This window comes from Ochotona curzoniae, unplaced genomic scaffold (assembly GCF_017591425.1).
Source record: "Ochotona curzoniae isolate NIBS_2020 unplaced genomic scaffold, NIBS_Ocur_1.0 scaffold_4505, whole genome shotgun sequence".
NCBI classification, from domain to species: domain Eukaryota; kingdom Metazoa; phylum Chordata; class Mammalia; order Lagomorpha; family Ochotonidae; genus Ochotona; species Ochotona curzoniae.
In genome coordinates, this window is record NW_024467118.1 from 29398829 (window position 1) to 29419949 (window position 21121).

The following is a 21121-nucleotide window of genomic DNA, read 5'->3' on the forward strand; positions in this document are numbered from 1 at the left end:
AGACAGTTCATTGGGACTTTTAAAATACATATAAAGTATCATGCCCCTATCTTGCTTTAGCAAAGTACAGTTTGGGTATCCATACTTTGAAATCTTATATACCACAAAGTCTGGCAGATTTTCCCGGCTAACACAAATATCTGAAATAGAACATTCCACACCATGGGGTTCTTAGATGGCAGTGATATCACATGTCCCCTGCAGTTACCTTCAGGCACAAAGTCATGCTTAGCCCACGAAAGCTCATTATGTTCATACAACCACTCCAAAACCCAGAAACTTGGAGCCCAAAGTATGTCCAGTCCCAAATATCGCAGATAGGAGATACACAATCTATACATCAGAATTTGCTAGTAATAATCTTGAAAAGAACTAATTTTAATAAAAATTAAGCAGTTCCCATTCAACCCAAGGAAAAAATCTTACAAAATCATTTGAGATGTTCATTATAAAATTTCATTCTTGTCTGATTGTTCACATGGCTTTTAAAGCTTAATCTTCAAAACAAATACTTCATAAAATGTTAATAAACTATTTAAAAGAACTGTCTTTTTAAAAACTTCACAAGAAAAATATTTTTGATTCAATTGATTTCCATTATATTTCTTGTGGAGTACTTGGTAAATAAATTCCAGTTGAACTGTTTCATATGAAAAGATAAACAATGACTGAAGGGCCTGGCACAGCAGCCAAATAGCTAAAGTCTTTGCCTTGCATGTGCCAGGATCACAGATGGGCACAGGTTCATATCTCAGCTGCTCCACTTCCCATCCAGCTCCCTGCTTGTGGCCTGGGAAACCAAAGGGAGCTGTCCCAAAGCCTTGGGACCCTGCACCTGTATGGGAGACCCAGAAGAAGCTCCTGGCTCCTGGCTTTGGAATGGCTCAGCTCCTGCCATAGTGACTACTTGGGGAGTGAACCAGCAGATGAAAGATTTTTCTCTGTCTCTCCTTCACTCTGTGAATCTGACTTTCCAATAAAAAATACATCATATATATATACATATATATATATACATATATATATCCACAGATTAAATATTTATCCCAATCAAAATACCAATAACATTTTTCTCAGAAATGGAAAAGATACAAAAGTTCATCTGGAAACATAGTAGACCACTAATACCCAAAGCTATCCTGAAGAATGAAAACCAAGCTGGAGGAATCAGAATTCTAGACCTCAAGACACTACAGTGTCATCAAAACAGTCTGCTACTGGTACAGAAAGAGATTAATGGAACAGAACAGAAATCCCAGAAGGCTGCCCACGCATGTACAGTCAACTAATCTTCAACAAAACTGAAAATAATCCAGGTGTAAAGTCTGGTCTCTTCAACAAATCTGTAGAGACAATTGCATAGCAGCCTGCAGAGGTAAGAAGACACCCATTTGTTACCTTATGTTACCTAATACAAAAATCAACTCTAAATGGATCATGGACCTAAATCTGCACTGAGGAGCCGTCAAGCTATTAGAGAAAAATGTAGGAAACACTCTTCAAGATAGGGATGGGGGAAAACTTTTTAGAAAAGCAACTAGACACCAGGTAGTCAAAACCAAAATAAACAAATGGGACTTTATCAGGTTAAAAAGCTTCTGTATAGCAAAGGAAATGATCAACAAAAAAGCACAAAGAAATGGGAGGAAATCTTTGCCTACTATACAACCAAGAGGGGACTGATATCCAAGATTTACAAAAAGCTTTAGAAATTCAACTATAGTGAAACAACTATGTAAAGAAATAGCTGAAAGAAATGAACAGACATTTTGCAAAAGAACAAATTCAAATGGATAACAGACATTTGAAAAAATTCGCAGGCTCCTTAGCTATCAGGGAATTACAAATGAAAGCCACATTGAGGTTCCACGAAACTCCAGTGAGATTGACCTACATTCAGAACTCCACCAGCAATACCTGTTGGGAGGGAGAAAGGTACCCTCCTTCACTGTTAGGAGTGTATGCTAGTACAACCACTCTGGAAGTCAGTATGGAAAGTGCAAAGAGAACTGAAAATTGACCTGCCATGTGACCCAGCTTTCCCACTTTTGGAAATTTATTCAAAGGAAATGAGATCTACATATGAGAAAAGGGGATTTATACTCCTATATTCTCAGCAGCACAATCTACAATAGCAAAGACATGGAAACAACCAACAGGCCTGTTAAAAGAGGAATGAATCAAGAAATTGTGGTACATCTACTCCATGGACTACTACTCAGCCATTAAAATTAATGAAGCACTACCATCTGCAACAAAATAGTCCCAACTTGAGACCATTATTCTCAGCTTTTTTGTTCTGCTTCTAATGTGTTCTAATACACAGTACAGCAAACAGTAACATCCTTCACAAACACAGTAGTTCTTAACAATCATAGTATTAAAACAATCCTACACTTAAATGTTTTTGGTGTTTGGGGTTGTTGGGAGTTTTGGGACATTGTTGAGAGTGCCCATTGTGGTACAGCACATTAAGGCACCACTTGGAAAGTTGGCCTCCTATGTCGGAGTAAGTGGCTAAGTCCTAGGTACTCCCTAATACAGAAGCAGCTGCCCACCAAGTCTCCTGGGAGGCCGAAGACAGTAACCTCAGTATCTAATTCTTGCTAGACACGTAGGAAACCCAGATGGAGTTATGAACTCCTGGTTCTTGGCTCCTGGCTCTGGCCTGGCTAATCCCTGGTTGTTGCAAGCATTTGGTGAGTGAGCCAGCAGATGAAAGATCTGTTTCTTCCTTTCTGAAACTCTACCAAGTAAATTAAATATTTTATTTAAAAAAAAAAAGAGCAGGTGAAGAAATAGCATTACATTCTAAGAATTTGCTAGAAACTTTTTTTTAATTTTTAAAAAGGACAAAACATAAAGAATAACAAAGGTTTGGTGATGTCTGTGTAAACTGCCTCTACCTCCTCACCCCCAAGAAGAGGTCTTCAGGGATAAACACTATCAATCTATGGTCACAAACACATACATGTAGGCGAACTATATGCATATACTTACATAACACAGAAACGGAATACCATACAATCCCTTGCTCTTACAAAAATTACCACTTTTTCAGGTAACAAAATTTTTATATATATATAATTTTATTTGAGGATGTTTGCATAGTTGATTAAGGTGGAAAGGGTCAAGGACCAAGGGAAAATGGGTGAGATCACTGTTTCCAAATATTCTTTCTCTTCTTCCTATGTCTAGGGGAAGGGGGAGTTACGAAGGGAATCCACACCCAGCTTACCAACTGCCTCAGTATCCGGGGATGGGGAATGGCCACCAGAAATCATCCCAAAGTCCCTGATGTGGAGCATGCTCTGAGGATTCTGCTCTAGTGGTTCTGATAATTCTGAAATGCATTTATTCTGTCCTCCTTCCTCTGCATAATACCAGATATGCTCTGCAAGCCACAACGGACTGCCATATCCTCCATGTGCATCTGGGCATGCTGTTCACTGCTTCTCTTAACCCACTGAGGGGACTCAACTCTGACACATTATACTCCAAGGTCAGATCACAGATCCTGCAATTCTCCCCATGTTTGGAGTCCTTAGTCCATTAATTCAGTTAGGGGGTTCCCCAAAGAAACCTTGTTTGAAATTATCCTAGACATCACTTGTATGTGCTTGTCAGTATGGGGTATGGCTCTGTCCATCACCCACACCAGCCTATGCACATACTGGTAGTTGCAATTGCTAGGTCAGTTCTATCTGCAGGCATGCTGCAGCCCAGCCCAATCCTGTCCACCACACAGTCAGCCCTCACATATACCAGCAGGAACCTAGTCAGGAGCCTAGTCAGAATGACCCCCCCGATATCTCCCTCCAGGCCCAATCCCAGCCCTAGTTCCTGTGCATGCCAGTATGCGCAGCAGGCTGGTCCAGTCTGTCCCACATCCCATTCAGCTCTCATACATGTCAATGGGCACTGAAGCCTAGCTCAACCTAACCAACCCCACTATCTAACCGAAACTCATGCCAGTAGGTGCCACCGCCTATCTACCCTGGCCTTCCCCCAGTCCTGGTTCTCATTTTCATCAGTGGGAACTGTAATGTATCAGAGAGGTTTCCACTGTTTCCCTACTGGGCCCACTCCCAGTGCTGGACCTTGTACTCTCCAAGTAGTTACAGTCTAGCTTGACAGGATTTGTCCCTGGTCCCAGCACATCCAGCTGATGCTGCAGGAAAGCACACTCAGGCTCATGCAAGCACCACTGGATACAGTCAGTTAGTCCAGCTTGTCTGTTCACCAACCCAGCTCACATTCAGGTCAATAGGCGTTGTGGTCTTACCCTGCCTTGTCAGTCCCCTGGTCTCAGCATTCATGTTCACCCTACCCCTTTTCCTGATCAATTCACAGTCCCTATGCCTGGGAGAACATGGGCTCTCCAGCCCAGTCTTGTGTAGCCCAATCTTCCAGTGGGTTAGTATGCTGGTCCATACCTCTGTCTACCCATGAGGGTCCCAAGCTCCTGGCACATGTGGTGCCCTGGCACCCTACTCGTCCACACACCCAAAACCCAGGCCCAATCAAAGTTCCCCCAAGTCTGGTGTACCCACAGGAGGCCAGCACGCTATCCCAGGTCTCTCCCCTCCCCTTCCCCATCCCTGGCCAAGAACAAGGACATGCGGAAATCCCCACACTCACTCTACGTACTTGGGTATGAGCTCCCAGGTCCCCACGGTTTCCACTGGCCCACTCCATAAGCCACAAACAAAACTGGTGACCAACTAAGAGAAGGGATGTAAAGCTAAATGACCGTAGAACAAGATCAAAAGTCAAAAATAATCCTGGATTCTAAAAGCCAATGCTAAATTCTAAGTTTAAAAACATGCCTACTAAATCTATTTTAAGGATTCATGTAAACTTACTCTAAAGTTTATGCAGAAAAGCAAAAAATCCTGAATGGACAACACTACAGTACAGTAGAAGAACAATGCCAAAGGACTGGCACTCCCTCACTTCAAGACTTACTAAAAAGCTACAGTAATCAAGACAACATTACTGGCAAAAGAACAAATAAATCAACAGAAGAGAACAGAGAACACAGAAATAGACCCACACAAAGTCAACTGATCTTTGACAGACAGTACAGGAAATGAAACAAACGGCGCTAAAACCAATAGATATCCACATAGTAAAAAGAAAGAAAAGGAAAGGACAGGGAAAGAAAGATCTAGGGGCCCAGCATCGTGGCCTGTGGGGGGGCAGATTCAAATGATGGATGCTCCAATTTCAATCCAGCTCCCTGCTAATAAGCTTAGGAAACAGCAGAAGATGGCCCAGTGCTTGATGCCCTGTACCACATGGGAGACCTAGAAGAAGCTCCAGGCTCCTGGCCTCAGCCTGGCCAAGCTCTGGCTGTTGAGACCATTTGGGGAGTGAACCAGAAGATGGAAGATTTTTTTTTAATTTGTTTATTTTTATTGTAAAGTCAGATATATAGAGAGGAGGAGAGACAGAAAGGGAGATCTTCCATCCTATGATTCACTACCCAAATGACCACAACGGCTGGAGTACGCCAATCCAAAGCCAGGAGCCTGGAGCCTACTCTGGGTCTCCCACATGGGTGCAGGGTCCCAAGGCTTTGGGCTGTCCTTGACTGCTTTCCCAGGCCATAATCAGGGAGCTGGACGGAAGTGAGGCTGCTGGCATTAGAATCAGCAGCCACATGGGATCCTGGCATGTGCAAGGTGAGGATTCAGGCACTATGCTACCATGCCAGACCCCAAGAAGAAAGACCTTTGTCTTTCCTTCTTTTCATAACTCTGCATTTAAAATAAATAAATAGTAAAGAAAATCTAGACACAGAACTTTTAAATTTCACAAAAATTAACTGAACACGGATCACAGACATAAGTGTATAGTGCAAACATAAAACTCCTACAAGGTGAAAACCTAGGTGATTGAGTTTCATGAGGACTTTTTAAATAAACATTAAAATCATGATTCATAGAAGAAAAAAATTTGCCAAGCTGAACTTTATTAAAACAACATGTTTACCTCTGGAAAAGATGAATTAAGAAATGAAAGCCAATGCCAATGTTGTAGTAGAGCAGGTTAAAGTTACTGCCTTCAACATTTGCGTGGAATATGAGCATCTCAAGCAGGGGTTGAAGACCTGGCGGTCCTACTTCTGATTCAGTTGTGTGTTTATGTGTGTGGGAAAGCAACTGAAGACTGCATTAGCACAGGGACTTGTGCCACCAATGTGGGAGACCCAAATGGAATTTCAGACTCTTAGGTTTAGCCTGGCCTAGCCCTAGCTGTTGCAGCCATTTGGGGAGTGTACAAAGATCTCTCTCTGTGTCTCTGAAGTTGTGTTTTCCAAATTAACAGCTATTTTGAGAAAAACAGGAGTGAGCAAGAAAGAGAATGAGAACGACAGACAAGCCCAAGGCTGAGAAAAAAATTATTTGTAAAGAATTTCTGATCATTTATTCTTTGTTATATTTCTGATAATCAACTAGTAATGAAAAACACATACAGAATTTGTAAATGAATCCATTAATAACCCAAATCTGAACAGTCGACACAAGATCTGAACAGACAGATCACCAAAGACATAGAGACAGCAGGCAAACACTCAATGACACTTATCTTCAGGAAATTGTAAATTACAAAGAGACACATTGCGCATCTATTTGTGTTATGAAGTCCAAAGCAATCAAATCCTGATGAATACAAAGACAGGAATGCTCAGTCATCACTCATACAATCACTTCAGGAGATAAGTGAGCGGCTTTTCTTTCAATTATAAACATACTCTTACCATATAATCCAGCAATTCTGTTCCTTGATATTCACTAAAGGAGTTGAACTGTGTGTCTATACCCAAGCCTGCAAAAGGACATTCTTGACAGCCAAAACAATTCAGCAACCAGGATGTCATTCAGTAGACGAATGGATAAACTGTGATTTTTCCTGACAAGGGCATATTACACAGTACTAAAAAGAAATGTTTGTATCAATACAGGAAAAGTCCCAGAGGAACCTTAAATACATATTATTAAATAAGAGAAGCCAGTGTGCAGGAGCTACACACACACAATACATAAATGGGTATGTGTGATCCACCTTTTTGACATGAGATTCCAGGAAAGAAAAAAACCATAGAAATAATCAAAAGATGGATGGTTGTCAGCTTAGGGGGAGAAGGAATGAAGAGAGGGAACACAGGGGGTTTTTCTCTATTGTAAGTATAGGTATTTGTATTTGTATTGTAAGTATAGGTCATTCCTCACTTACCAAAATCTTCAGAGCATACAGCAGTTTGCTCTGATGTAAACTACACACTATATTTAATAATGCATTAAACTTGTTTTATCAATGGCAGCAAAGGTACTATTCTAAGACTATGGGAAGCACAGGAGAGGGGAGCTGTTACAAAGGAGCTCTCTATACTTTCTATCCAGATTGTCTGTAAATTTGAAACTGTTCTAAACATAGAGGATTAATTTTTAAAGGAAAACATTACCAAGCCCGCCATATCTCTATCAGCCAGAACTCAAAGTGCCTGAGAATGGTCAAACAATAGCTCAAGCTGAATTTCAAGACAATCATATACTTGGATCAAACTCAAAGACAGGAAACGGTAAGTCAATTAAAAATAAAGTGAAAAAAAAATGGTTTATGTGGCAGACAGATTAAAAGCAGAAATAACAAAAGCAAAATCAGTATCAGGGAGTAAGAATTTCAACGTCAAAAATGGGCAAGTGGATTGGTATATGGTATATTTTACACCTAGCTAGAGGACAGGTACATATTTTAAAGGTACTCAATAGAGGCAGAAAAAATGTAAATCATAAGAATGTTGTACGTATTGAGTGGTACAATTTAAAGGCATCATTGATGGCTTTGATATAGACACACTGCTTCCCAAGAACAGAAAATAAGCTGTACATAAATATACATTATTTACAGCATAATATACATTATTTCTGATGGAAATGAAACATTATTTAATATACAAAAGGACTTTCTAAAGTATCTTACTTTATTCTAACAAACTGCTAGATTTGCATGGTGATAGCTTCCTGGCCTTTTGCTTAAGATCCAAGAGCATTTACGAGGTGAGGCCTACTGGGAAATCCCTGTTCCCAAAGGGAGTATCAGTCTCCATCAGAGAGAGCTTAGCCCCACCCAATGTCCCTAGCCTCCTGTGAGCTCCTGGCTCCATGAGTTTTCCCTAAGCCCACTCCAGACCCTGCATCATGCTGCTGGGAATCTCAGCCTCCAAAACTGTGAGCTAGGTAGATCTCTCTTCCTTTGTAAACAGTTTGCCTAGAGATTTCAGTCTTCAACCCTATTCTAATGTCAAGTAATCTGGTAAATACTTTCACAATGGCTGATTTCAAGCCAACAATGGTTTAACCACCAGTAAAACTTTACAACAGGTAAAATGGTGGGAACATGATCCAGAACATCACTCCTAGTTATAATCCATTTATGATAAGGAAAATGACTCCAAATTAAAGTCACATGTCACATGGGAGTGGTGAAGTTGAGATGTGAACTGAAGTCTGGTTTCTAAGAACCAGAAAGCTTTACTTTCTCCAGTACTGTCAAATTGAGATATATTCGTTCTTCCTTTAAAGGCACAGATTTTTAAAGAATATTCATCTGTTTTTATTCACTGTAAAGGTAGAGCGATCAGGAGAGAGAAAGATCTTCCATCCACTGGTTCATTCTGCAAAAGCTCTTAACAGCCAGAGTCCTGTCAGGCTGAGACCAAGAGCCAGAACTCCACCCAGGTCTCTCACGTGGGTGGAAGGAACCCAAGTACTTGAGTTATAATCCTCTGCCCCCCAGGCTGAACGTTGCAAGGAAGCAGAATCAGAAGGAGAAATGAGACTCAAAACAAGCTCTCTAATACATTATGTGGGCATTTCTAGTAGCAGCTTAACCTGCTGGGTCACAATGCCCACTCACCCCAAAAGTTCAGGTTGTTAACATACTATCTGCTTAGAATAATTATTCACCAAGTCAAATATTTTGGCTACATGTCTTTAATTAATTTGCATAAGGAGCTATTTAAAACCTTCCCCACTTTGATTAGACATACATTTACATTTGTATTCTCTTTTCTAGCTGGCTTGATTTATTCAATTTGAATGTTTCATCTATCTAGACCTTATTTGGGACACATCTGCCTTCATTTTACTGGAATATTGTCACTGATTTTTCTATCATAAACCTAAAGCCAGACTCAAATATGCTTTCTAATATTTCTATTCTACTCCTTAATGTTTCTGTGTTAACACCGTACATTTAACTATAGCAGTTTGATAACAGGGTTTATTATTGGTTGGCATTAACATTCCTGCTTTCTTATCAGCTTTAGCTTTTGTCACTCACAGATCCAAGCCCACACATCTATTCACTAATGCATACCTTCATCAATTAATTTAAAGAAAACTGGCATTTTTATGATACTAAAACTCTTTCTGGAAACATTTTCTTTCTTAATTTGTCTTCTTCTATGTACTCACAGAAAAACATATCTCCTCCGGAATAGATAGCACAGTGTATTTAGTTAAGCCTTCCTTTTGGACACCCGCTCAAGTCCTGGCTGTTCCACTTGTGATCCAGTTCCCTGCTAATTCTCTGGGAAAGCAGTGTAAGATGGTCTAAGTCCTTGAGCCCATGAACCCGCATTGGGAGACCCAGAAGAAGCTCATGGCTGCTGCCTTTGGAAAGCCCAGCTCCAACCACTAATGCCATCTGGGGAGTGAACCAGTGGGTGGAAGATTTCCATCTCTCCCTCTCTCCGTAAATCTGCCTTTCAAATAAAAATACATAAGTATTTTTAAGTATTTTTTCCTTCAAAGACACTAATATCATTCTTACTAATTTTATTGCTAAATTCCTTGTTCCTCTTCTATGTGACTGGAATTATTTTCCCTCACTATCCAGTCTAACAGTTTTGCTTCTGGTTCAATTTCAATGGATAGAAAAATGAGACTTTCACTTGTTCCTCAGACAGCTGTTCCTAAAATGTTTATTTGTCCTAATATGAACTATTCTCACTAAAAACAGTTTCTAAGCATAGAAGTCCTATGACACCTCTGGCACATGCCCAGTGCTTTTCACTTTAAGTCTACTACAGAAATATCACTTATTATAAGGCTCAAGAAAAATGACCTATCATCTAAATAATCCATTATTCGCTCAGCTAGAGTCTCCCTGAGGCTATCATTTTCTTGTACCCTTGCTAACCTTTGGAAACTCAGCTAAGAAACTACCCCAGAAACCTAAGAGATAATGTGTTATTTTCAAAATGTGCGTGGATCCAAGAGTCAGGAGACAAGGTCCCTAGACGTGATTTGGCTACTTACTATCATTATAATCTTGTTGGAATTATGTAACCTCTTATGCTTTTCAGCTAGCAGATGAATACACTGAGTTATATCTCAATCACAGGTGTGTGAGAAGCAACATTCAAAGCTCTTTTCTTTTGTACTCCACTCTTGCCACCTTTAAAAAGATTCATTGCTACTGAAACAGCTTTTGTGGCAGATTTTTCTCCTCTAGCCAGACTTGAGCCTGGGTGTCAGCACAGGACAGCCCTCCGGCAGGAACTCACCAGCAAATCTGCAAGATGCTGGCAACTGCCTGTGGGCATGCAACCATATTCTTTTAAAAAGCTGAGTAGAGTCTCTGCATGTGGCTGGTGTCATCTCTGAGATGATGGAAGAAAGAGAGGAGTGCAGTGGCTTCATCTCAGTATCTTAACAGGATGCCAGCAAATAGGCACAAACAGATAAACGCTGCTTTCTCTTCCAGCATTCTTGGGATTTCTCTTTAAAATACTAGAGTTGTCCCACCCACACTTAATTAGCACACAAAGAAACTGTTAAGAGCATCATTAACAATGTAGCACAACTCACAGAAAGATGTATTCATATCTGGAAGAGTCTATGTTCATAAAAGTAATACAAAATAGAACAATTCCAACTAAATTTTTGATAAAGCATTATGTGGGCTGTGTTGGATAAAACTATATTCAAGTACACATAGATGAATAAATACCCAAAAAAGACTAAAAAGAAGGTCTTCCTCTGTCTCTCCTCCTCTCTGTATATGACTTTTCAATAAAAACAAAATAAACCTTTATTTTTTTTTAAAAAAAGGATCCATTTAGTAACATTGAAACATGTTTCATTTAGAGAAAAATAAATATTCAAAAACCAAAAGTTCACACGGATACAACGTTGGGAATGAGGTTTTTATAGGTCTTAGCACATTAGGAGTCACTATGCATCATCTCGAGGATAAGTAACCCTTAACCCAGACAGAAAATCCAAACTACCTTAAAAAAATCTATATAAATACATTTGACAAAATATAACTTTTTAAAATGTTCAGGGTGACTGAAACTATAGATTAAGTGGCCCAAATCGGGAAAATACTAAATATTTTTCTGGCTCTTATAAAGTTACAACAAAAACACAAAGAAAACTGACAAAAAATCAACTTACATAAGAGGTGATCTACAAACCCAATAAGCATATGAAAAACACTATACAGAATTTAGACTTGTATTATGTAGAAAATGTAAACTAAGCTAGCCATGATCTTTTTATCCAATAGACGTCAGACAGGCCAATGGTAAATTTGGTAAAAGGTATGAGTCCATCTACTGCGAATAAGGTGTGAGGAAATGGAATGCTTATCACATGACCAACAAAATACGATGCCAAGCAAAGCACAGTCCAAAGAGATGTTCTGAACAAAAGGAGGAGTACTCTGGCTGCTAGAGAAGAGCATAAATTTTGCTGATTTTCAGGCTTGCACTGTACCCTTCTGTCTATAATTTAGCTTTGTCTGAGCCTACCCCAGTGGAGAAGAATAGTCTGCCAGCTCTAGCATTAACGTCCACTTGGCATATTTCTCATTGTAAATTAGTAAATTGGCACACTTGTAAAGCCTTGTCTGTCATTTTATTATGAGTTCACCCCATGAAAAAGATTTCATATGCCCTCTTGACACTCTAACAAAGCCAAGTTTTCTGACATCCTGAAGACTTAGACATCACCTGGCAATATCCTAAATCAGAATAAAAAGTTTTGGAGGGGATCCAGGTATCCTAATATTTTTGAAAGCCTCCCAAGGTGATTCCATTATGCAGCCATGGTTGGGAACTACCGCCTTACACTACTCTTCTAAAGTGGAATAGCTGACACTACACAACAATAGTATTTAAAATTAATTTTGATAATTAAAAAGTTTTAAAAGCACCATGATCAAGGAAACCTACTCACACAAAATATGCACCAAGCAGTTCAGAGAAATTCAAATACATGCATATTCAGGGCAAAGGTCCAACAAGCAAAGTGCAAGATCAATGAGACAAGTCAAAACTCTAATTTAGAACAATGCTTTTGTTTATCAAAAAGGCCAGGGGTGGAGAAAATGTTCCTGTTTGCTGATTCATTCTCCAAAATTCCATAATGGCTGGACCTGGACCAGGTGTGAACTCAGTTGGGCTACAGCCAGGAGTGCGGTTCAGGTTTCCCACATGGGCAGCAGGTACCCAGTTACCACTGCTGCCTCCAAGGAAGCTGGAGTCAGACAGTCACTGAGTAATCCAGGCACAGCACCAAGGGTGGGGGGTGGGCTTGGTAACAGCCCACACAAACACCTGCCCCCAAAATCTAATCTTAACAGTACTCGAATATGTATGATGCTCCCAATTCATACTGGAAGTCTTGGCAAATCCATTTTTCTTTCAGGGTTTCAATAAACTCACAATACTCATTTTATACATCTCAAATCACTTACCGTGGTGCCATATCCACACTCTACCTTCATTATCTATGATCTCAAAGGGCAAAATCCCATTGATACACAGTTATGAATCATTATTTCTTTACTCAGCTTTTCTATTTCTAGGTTAGTCATCAAACCATATCATTACTTAAAGTAATCCTTTTTTATCTCCCTGACTTTTTAAATATGTAGATTTTTCTATGTAGATTTCCTGAAAAATCATCTTTGACATTCCCTCCTCTCATAATAGGTGAGATTAAACCCTACCTCACCTCCCCAGAGCAGCCAAAGTGATGTTTCTAATCCAATCATACTAGACCCCATACATAAAACCATGGCAATACAGCACCTTTCAATTCTCAGTATAGAAACCATTACTAACCTTATCTTCAAGAATATTACTAAGAGGAAAAACGAGAATATTACTAAGGGCATTTTACTGTTTTTCCCCACCCCTCTCCCACCCTTTAGAAGTCTCCATATAATAAAAACAACTCACTCATGGACTGTTTTAAATAAGCTCCACATAAAATTTTGAGACAAACAAAAAAATCCAATAATTAGTGACATAAATGTTGGTTACACTGAAAATAGGCCAGATACCTGTGAAGTGTCATATTAAAAATACTAAGTAGCTGGTAAAGAGGAGTAATCAGAAGTTGGCTGCAGCCCCAGCTGTAAGCAACTGCCTAGGCTGCCTTTCACCTAGGCAAGAGTTACACTGCTGGGAGAGAAGCAGCTAACAGCTGGCAGGCATTCTGGGCCTGGTTATTGCAAGTTTGTGATAACTATACCAGTGCGCCAGGCTGGGCTGAGGAACCCATCAGCAAACGCAAGACCTGGGGCTAGGAACAGGCCTGGTAGGGGAACTCGGGGGACTCTCCTCTGGACTATAGCTCCCATGGGTGAGTGTAAAAGCCAGGGCTGTAGACGGACCAGGCTGAGCAAAGCTGCAACACCCACTGACATGTGTGTGGGCTGGATCTGGAGGGAGACCCGACTAGGTATCGCATGGGGTGGGTTAAGGCTATAGCACTCATACTCACCAGGTTTGGGAGTGTGCCAAGCTGAGATAGGCTGTAATTGCCACTGGTGAGAGCCAAAATGGGTATAGACCAGTGGAAATACGCCACAGTACCCATGTCAGGCTGGGCTGTAGTACTCACCATCACACATGAGATTGGGGTCTAGGAGCAGGCCAGGTAAGTGACCTTGGGGAACGCTCCTGCAAGGCTGAAACTCCTGCTGGTGAGTGAGAGCCACGGCTAGTACCCATTGGCCTATATGTGAGCCAGATCTGGGGGTGGGCCAAGCTGGGTCAGTCCACAGCACACACTGGAATGACCAAGAGCCAGGATGGGGCACAGGCCAGGCAGGATTGGACTGCAACACCTGAGAGTTCACATGAGAACTGGGAGTGGGCTGGGCTGAGCTGGGCTGTTTGTTGCACCTACCAGCCAGAGCAGGGACTAGGGGTGGCCTAGGTGGAGCCAGACTATAATATCTGCTGGCAAATGCTGGGACTGGGCACAGGTCATCTCAGAATGGACCAGAGCACCTGCTAAGCACATGCAAGACCCAGAACTGGGAGCAGGCTTAGGAGGGGAACTTCAGAGACTCCCTTGCTGGGCTGCTACTTAAACTGGTAAGCGAGAGAGCTGGGACTAGGGTCAGGTAAAGCTAAGTTAGGATGCTGTACCCAATGGTGCATAAGAGTCAAACTGGGTACAGCTGGGCCAGATTGCAGCTTGCAAATGATGGGACTGGGTACGAGTCATGCCATGCTGGACTATAATAATCCCTAGCAAGTATAGGATCTAGGACTGAGAGCAGGCCTGGGAGGGCAACTGTGGGCACTCCACTGGTGGGCTGCAGTTCCTGCTGGTGAGAATGACAGCCAGGGCTAGGGCAGGTTAAGCTGGTCAAGGTTGCAGTATTCATTGATATATGTGTGGGCCAGGTCTGAGAGCAGGTCAAGGTAAACTAAGCTGAAGCATCCATGGGTGTGCACGAGAGCCAGGTGGGATGCAGGACAAACAAGGCTAGACTACAGCACAGGCTGGCACACACAAAAACCAGGGCTGGGGGCAGACCTGATTGGGGGTAACCCTGCCTAGGTCACAGCACCTACTGGTACGCGTGAAGATCGAGCCTGAAACAGGCTTGGCTGAGCTAGGTCATAGTACCCTTCAGTTTGTATGAGGTATGGGGCTTGGAGCAGAACTGAACAGGCAGCTGTACCTACAAGTATGTGCATTGGCTGGGGCACATGAGTCAAGGCCAAGTTTACCCAGGAGAGGTTTTTTGGGGTACTTAACAAGTAGATGGCTGGACTCAAACCCCAGCCACAAGGAAAATCACAATATATATGGTTCAGTCTTAGAAAATACGTGTGTCAGGACTGGGTCTTCTCAGTTGCTGAAGCCTGTGCACTGGTCAGCATGCTCAGATGCACAAAGAGGACATGACAGCAAGCTTATCTGGACCAGCAGAGGACCTCAAGTGCCTCCATGGGAGGATGGATAGCAGAATGGGTTGAACCACTCTCCTAGCCAAGCAACATGTTCCTGTGCCTGTGGATGCACTGAGGAGGATTTTGGTCAGCCAACAGACCTCAGAAAGACTCTTCTCAATCCTGGTACAATGAAGCTAATGATGTCTCAGAACTATCAAAACCAATCAAGTAACTTCCTTGGAACACTATTCCCCACACTGGGGTCTCTAAGGCATCATCAAAGGATTGTCCCACATCCCAAGGTGTTGATTTAGTATGACAGCAAGGAGGGGCCCTCTCCCTTTCCCCTCTACTGCAGACACAAGAGAAAATAAACATTTGTCCCATTCACCTTCCTCCGAATCTACCCATCCCACCCTAATTGGAGACCCACATGGGCATGTATTCCTCTCAACTATATGAAAAATACTAAAAATAAAACCTAAAAAAGAAGCTAGCTGCAAATACAAGTGCTGAAATAATGCACAGGCTGAACATCAGTGCTGGTGGAGGTAATGAGAAATGCGGTAAAGGAGGCAGAAGATGGTATCTAGAGAATAGGGGAACAGACAAGAAAGCAGCACCAGGGATGTCCAGCAAAGAACATCGGCTTATTATAGCAAAGGTCTAAGCACAGAAGTATGCGCCTACAGGGAGCAAAATTTAATGAACAGAAATTTTCATTTTCTTCAAAGGGTATGTGTTTAAAAGAACTTGATTCTCTTCAAGAGGAAAGCAGGGTCCATATTTGGAGCATATAAAATACCAAAGACTTTAACAAAGCAAGGCTCAGGAAAAAACAAAACCAGTCATTGGAGATAAAGCTGTTACTCAAGAATGGTAGCGTAGACCCTGAAACTGGGAACAGAGAGCAAAATTTGTAGGCTGCTTGGGCTGACACGAGTCCACCTGGATAAGTGAACGGAGGTCTTCCGAGGCATCCCATCCCGGGATGTAGGATAAGACACAGAGCCTGATATAATACTGCATCTATAGACAACTACAACACAGGGTCAGGCTGTGACAAAGATTTATGAAACAGACTCAGAGTTTAACAGACATTACCCTGATCCTCTTGCAAATTCTCAGTCATCTTATGAATACTGTGTGTGACCAACCATATTAGCATTTCCTTTGAATCTCATTATTAAACTGCACATTATTATTCTAATATTTATCAATAAAAAATTTTAACTAAATCATGAAAAACAAATACTTATGAATCAGACAACCAGCTGTACTTCTCACAAACCTAAGATGTTCAGAACTAACAGGAAATATCTCCTTTACCAAATTAGATAAAGCTAGCATAAGAAGTTAGTTCTTTCAAGAAAGGATAGGGCCTGGCACAGTGGCCTAGTGGCTAAAGTCCTTCACTTATGCATTCTGGGATCCCATATGGGTGCCGGTTCTAATCCCGACAGCCCCACTTCCCATCCAGGTCCCTGCCTGTGGCCGGGGAAAGCAGTCATGGACAGCCCAAGGCCTTGGGAGCCTGCACCCATGTGGCAGACCTGGAAGAAGTTCCTGGCTCCTAGCTTTGGATTAGCTCGGCACCAGCCACTGCAGTCACTTGGGGAGTGAAGTATTGGACGGATGATCTTTCTCTCTGTCTCTCCTCTTTTCTGCATATCTGACTTTGCAATAAAAATTTAAAAAGTTTAAAAAAGAAAGGATAAAGTGGGCCCTGCACAGTAGTCTAGTATCTAAATTCCTTGCCTTGAACACGCCGGCATTCCATATGACTGCCAGTTCTAATCCCAGCGGTCCCGTTTCCCATCCAGTTCCCTGCTTGTAGCCTTGGGGAAGCAGTCAAGAACAGCCCAAAGCCTTGGGACTCTGCAGCTACGTGGGAGACCCAGAAAAGGCTTCTGGCCTCTGGCTTTGGATCAGCTCAGCTCCAGCCACTGTGGCCCCTTGGAGAGTGAATCAATGGACAAAAGGTCTTCCTCTCCGTCTCTCCTCCTCTCTGTATATCTGACTTTGCAATAAAAATAAATAAATATTAAAAAAACAAGAGGATAAAGCAGACCCATGTTTTCTGGGTATGGACGATTTCTGGAGCAGGATCTATAACTTACATAAATCATCTGAACTCTGAAGCCATTAAGCAGCAGTGAGGTACTTTCTTCATCTAAGTCATGTAAGACTGGCTTGATGATAACCAATATGTGATTCTTTTCCACTATGATCAACACTAACTCCCAAACACATCGTAAGAATTAACAAATAAGAACATAAATTGCCTTACACAATGCATTTCACAGAAGCAGAATTAAAAATCTTCACCTCCCATGTCTAAACCCAAGATGTATTTGTACTGTTTCTATTCCTTAAATCTCTCTGTTTTATGAATAAGATCTAGCAGTCTACAATGCCCTTTAAAAAATACCTAACCAGGCAGTAGGCAATGTTTGCTTGTTAAATAAGGACAGATTTCTTCATTTGCTCAACGTTCATTTCTCAGCTGCAACAGCAACACATGCATGCACACCTGTCAATCTCAGCCAATACCCCATGCAAGATGGAAATCAGATCAACTGTCACGTGCTGTCCTGTATTTCATCACTTGCTACCTTTATTTCAGAATTTCAGACCAAAATAAAAGATCAGGTTGTCAAGATTGTACATGGTCTTGCCGCTGCTGCCTTCCCATCCCATTCTCTCATGGTTTTCTGCTCCAAATTAGCCATATTCCCTTCAGCGTCAAAGATAGGAGATGGCTTCTGCCCACCCGCCTTTCTCCCAAACTGTTAAAAGATGTTTTTCAAAAAGTTAATGTGAATATAGAATGGAAAGATTAAGAGCATTTGGGTGCAAAAACCTTGAAATTCACATAGGTTTTTTTTCTCTAATATGCATTTTTCATGAGATTTTCAAAAATTCTTTATATGCAAAGACTTCAACATTTTTCTGCCCAAGAAAATTTATCTTTTAATTCTACCATTCCACAACTTTTTAAAAAGGATTTTTTTTATTAGAAAGGCAGCTATAGAGAGGAGGAGAGATAGATAGGAAGATCTTCCGTCCACTGATTCACTGCCCAAGTGGCCACAATGGCCAGAGCTGAGCCAATTCAAAACTAGGAGCCTGAAGCCTCTTCTGGGACTCCCACGTAGGTACAGGGTTCCAAGTCTTTGGACCATCCTCAACTGTTTTTCCAGGCCACAAGCAGGGAGCCGGATGGGAAGTTAAGCAGCCCTGACACAAACTGGCGGCCATATGGGATCCCAGCGTGTTCAAAACAAAGACTTTATCCACTAGGTTACCCTGCCAGGTCCTGTTCCAAAACTTTTTAAAGTACCCTTGAATATCTTCCCTCAAATTTGCTTACCTGTCACTTTATCATCAGGAATGCCTTAAAGTAACATACAAAAGATCAAAGATCAGAATAGGTCAGATGTGTAGGGAAGTCTTTTGGGGGCAGGGAAATTTGTATTCTTAATGCTTCTTTAGCATCAGTCCAAATTCATAAAAATAGTAAATTATCAAATTATGCATAGACTAAAATGTGATATAGACCTACAATGGTACATTATGCAGCCATGAAAAACTATGAAGCACCAATATATGTTACAATATGAATCCCAGAAATACACTGCAGAAGTCACTCACAAAATATGCCCTATTGTATGACTTCATCTATATGAAACATCCAGAACAGGGGGGGAGAAAGTGACCAAAGGTTGTTTAGTGAGTATTTCTCTGGGGGAATACTGAAAATGGTCCACAATGTGCAAAAATCACCAAGTTTCAGGTTTTCATAATTACATGAGATTTCACGTATGTGTATATAATGTCAATGCAGATGCACACACACACACACACACACAATAAATGAGACAAAAAAGACTACTTTACTAACTTTACTGTCTGTTTAATTATGTAACATTTGAGCTATCATTTGGGTTAGCATATAATCTGCTTTTAGGGTAACTGGCTATTATTCTGCCAACCCAAGAAAATTATCTCTAAGTATTTAACTATTTATAAACTTTCCATTGTGCAAAACATCCAGGTGATTCATATAAATTTAGCTTCATAACATATACTACATCTTACTCACATTTTAATTCATAAAACTATTGTTAAATAGGTCAAATTTTTTATCTGTCCCATTTCTGTGACAAAACAAAGTATTTTGAAATACTAGCTGTCATAAAATATGTAAGCTACATAAATTCTAAAAACTATTATTTAGAGGGGGTAATAAAATAAGGACAATAATTACATTTATGGTCCTAATTAACACAGAAGATAGGTAACTGGACAGGCCTGGGTACTAAATCTTACTTTTTCTTACCCACTTTAGGGAACTAAGCCAATCTTTTAAATGATAAGATCCTCACTACACAGCTGGCTTAACAGAATGTTCCTGATTCAGTGTTTAAAAGAAGTAATGCCTAAAACTGTTGGCACAAAAACAAAATCCTGAATTTAGGCCATATGAATGTCACTTCATTGTTGTTACTGAAAGAAATAAGCTCAACTCTCATCAAACTCCAGCAGCACTGCACCAACATTCTGCCAGCTAAGCAGAGCCTGAAAGCAAAGGGCCTCCAGTGACTAACACCCAAAGTAGCAGTTAACATTGATACATATCAGGTATATGACCTTATCAACAAGAAGCATTATAAGGCACAAATAATAACATATACTGCTGTCAAGTTATATTCAATGATTTAAATTTTTTTCTTTTCCTTTCCCTTCAGAAGGGGGCACACATTTGAAATATGTAACTTATAGGATGACAAAGATTGCTTTATATTTATTTAACAACAATTAGCCGGACAGGGTTTCCTCAGTTCTTCCTAACAAATGTATTAAATGGAATTTAGTTTAAAAAATTAAGTCACTAAGGTATCATTTTATGCATTCCTGCTTCAGGAATTGTTTTTCTAGGAGACATCACTAGTATGATAATACTAATAATCAAATACCTTGAGAGCTCATATCCATCTTCCTGCCTTCTTTCCTATCAGTCACTCATTACTACAAAATTGACCGCATACCTCCTGATATCTTAGGTGCCTGTGCAGCCATCACAGCTTGACTAAGGTATACAAAGAAGAAAAAGACACTTGCTCCAGAAGCTTACACAAGTGGCAGAGAAATACTCAGGGAGAGTGTTACAAGTGATAAGACACTGATGGCTTAAATGAAGTATCCACTATCTGGCTGGCTCAAAGAAGAACAGTCCTGGAAAGAGGCAGAATTCACTGTGGTGCAGAAGGAGTGAGGATAGGGTATATTCCTGGCAAACAGATCAACACAAACACAGGCACACAGTCTGCTGTTGGGATTGGTCAACGTGGCAAGAGGGGAAGACAGGCAAAATGTGTAGAGACTACATGAGAGGAAGTTTTACTCCCCGGGGGACAGAAAGCCTGGGAAGAGGCAAGATACATGAAGATCTGGTGTTTGTAAAGAAACACTGGTAATCAAGTGGAAGATGCAAGCAAGATAACAAAAAGATGCTGGGGCAATAATCCACCTGATCCTGAGGAGGGAAGCAGTGGCCATGGCAACAAAGTACAAGAGAGAAGGAGAGGCTAAGGAAGAAAGGATGCCAGGACCTGGTCAGTGACTGAAAGAGGTGCAAGTGGATGGGGAATGCCGACTGATCTCACATTTTTGCTTCAGCAACCTGCTGCCATACGCCTCACACCAGAAGCAATATCTCTTTATTCAAGGCCAAATCAATGCTCCCTCTAATGCTCCTCTAGACTGCTGCAGTTCAACTGGATTCCCTCCACGTGTGTTCCTCCCATTCTTCTCATGTGTAACAGTCACGATACATATGCAATACATCTCATTCAACTATCTAACTGCAATATTCCATGCATGTTTTCTTTCTCTAAG

At 41.1% G+C, this 21121-nt stretch overlaps 1 protein-coding gene across 8 annotated transcripts in view; it reads right to left on the minus strand.

The window, feature by feature from the left end:
- FRYL (FRY like transcription coactivator) overlaps positions 1 to 21121 on the minus strand; it is a 229735-nt gene that overhangs the window by 118545 nt on the left and 90069 nt on the right. The gene's annotated exons all lie outside the window — the stretch shown is intronic.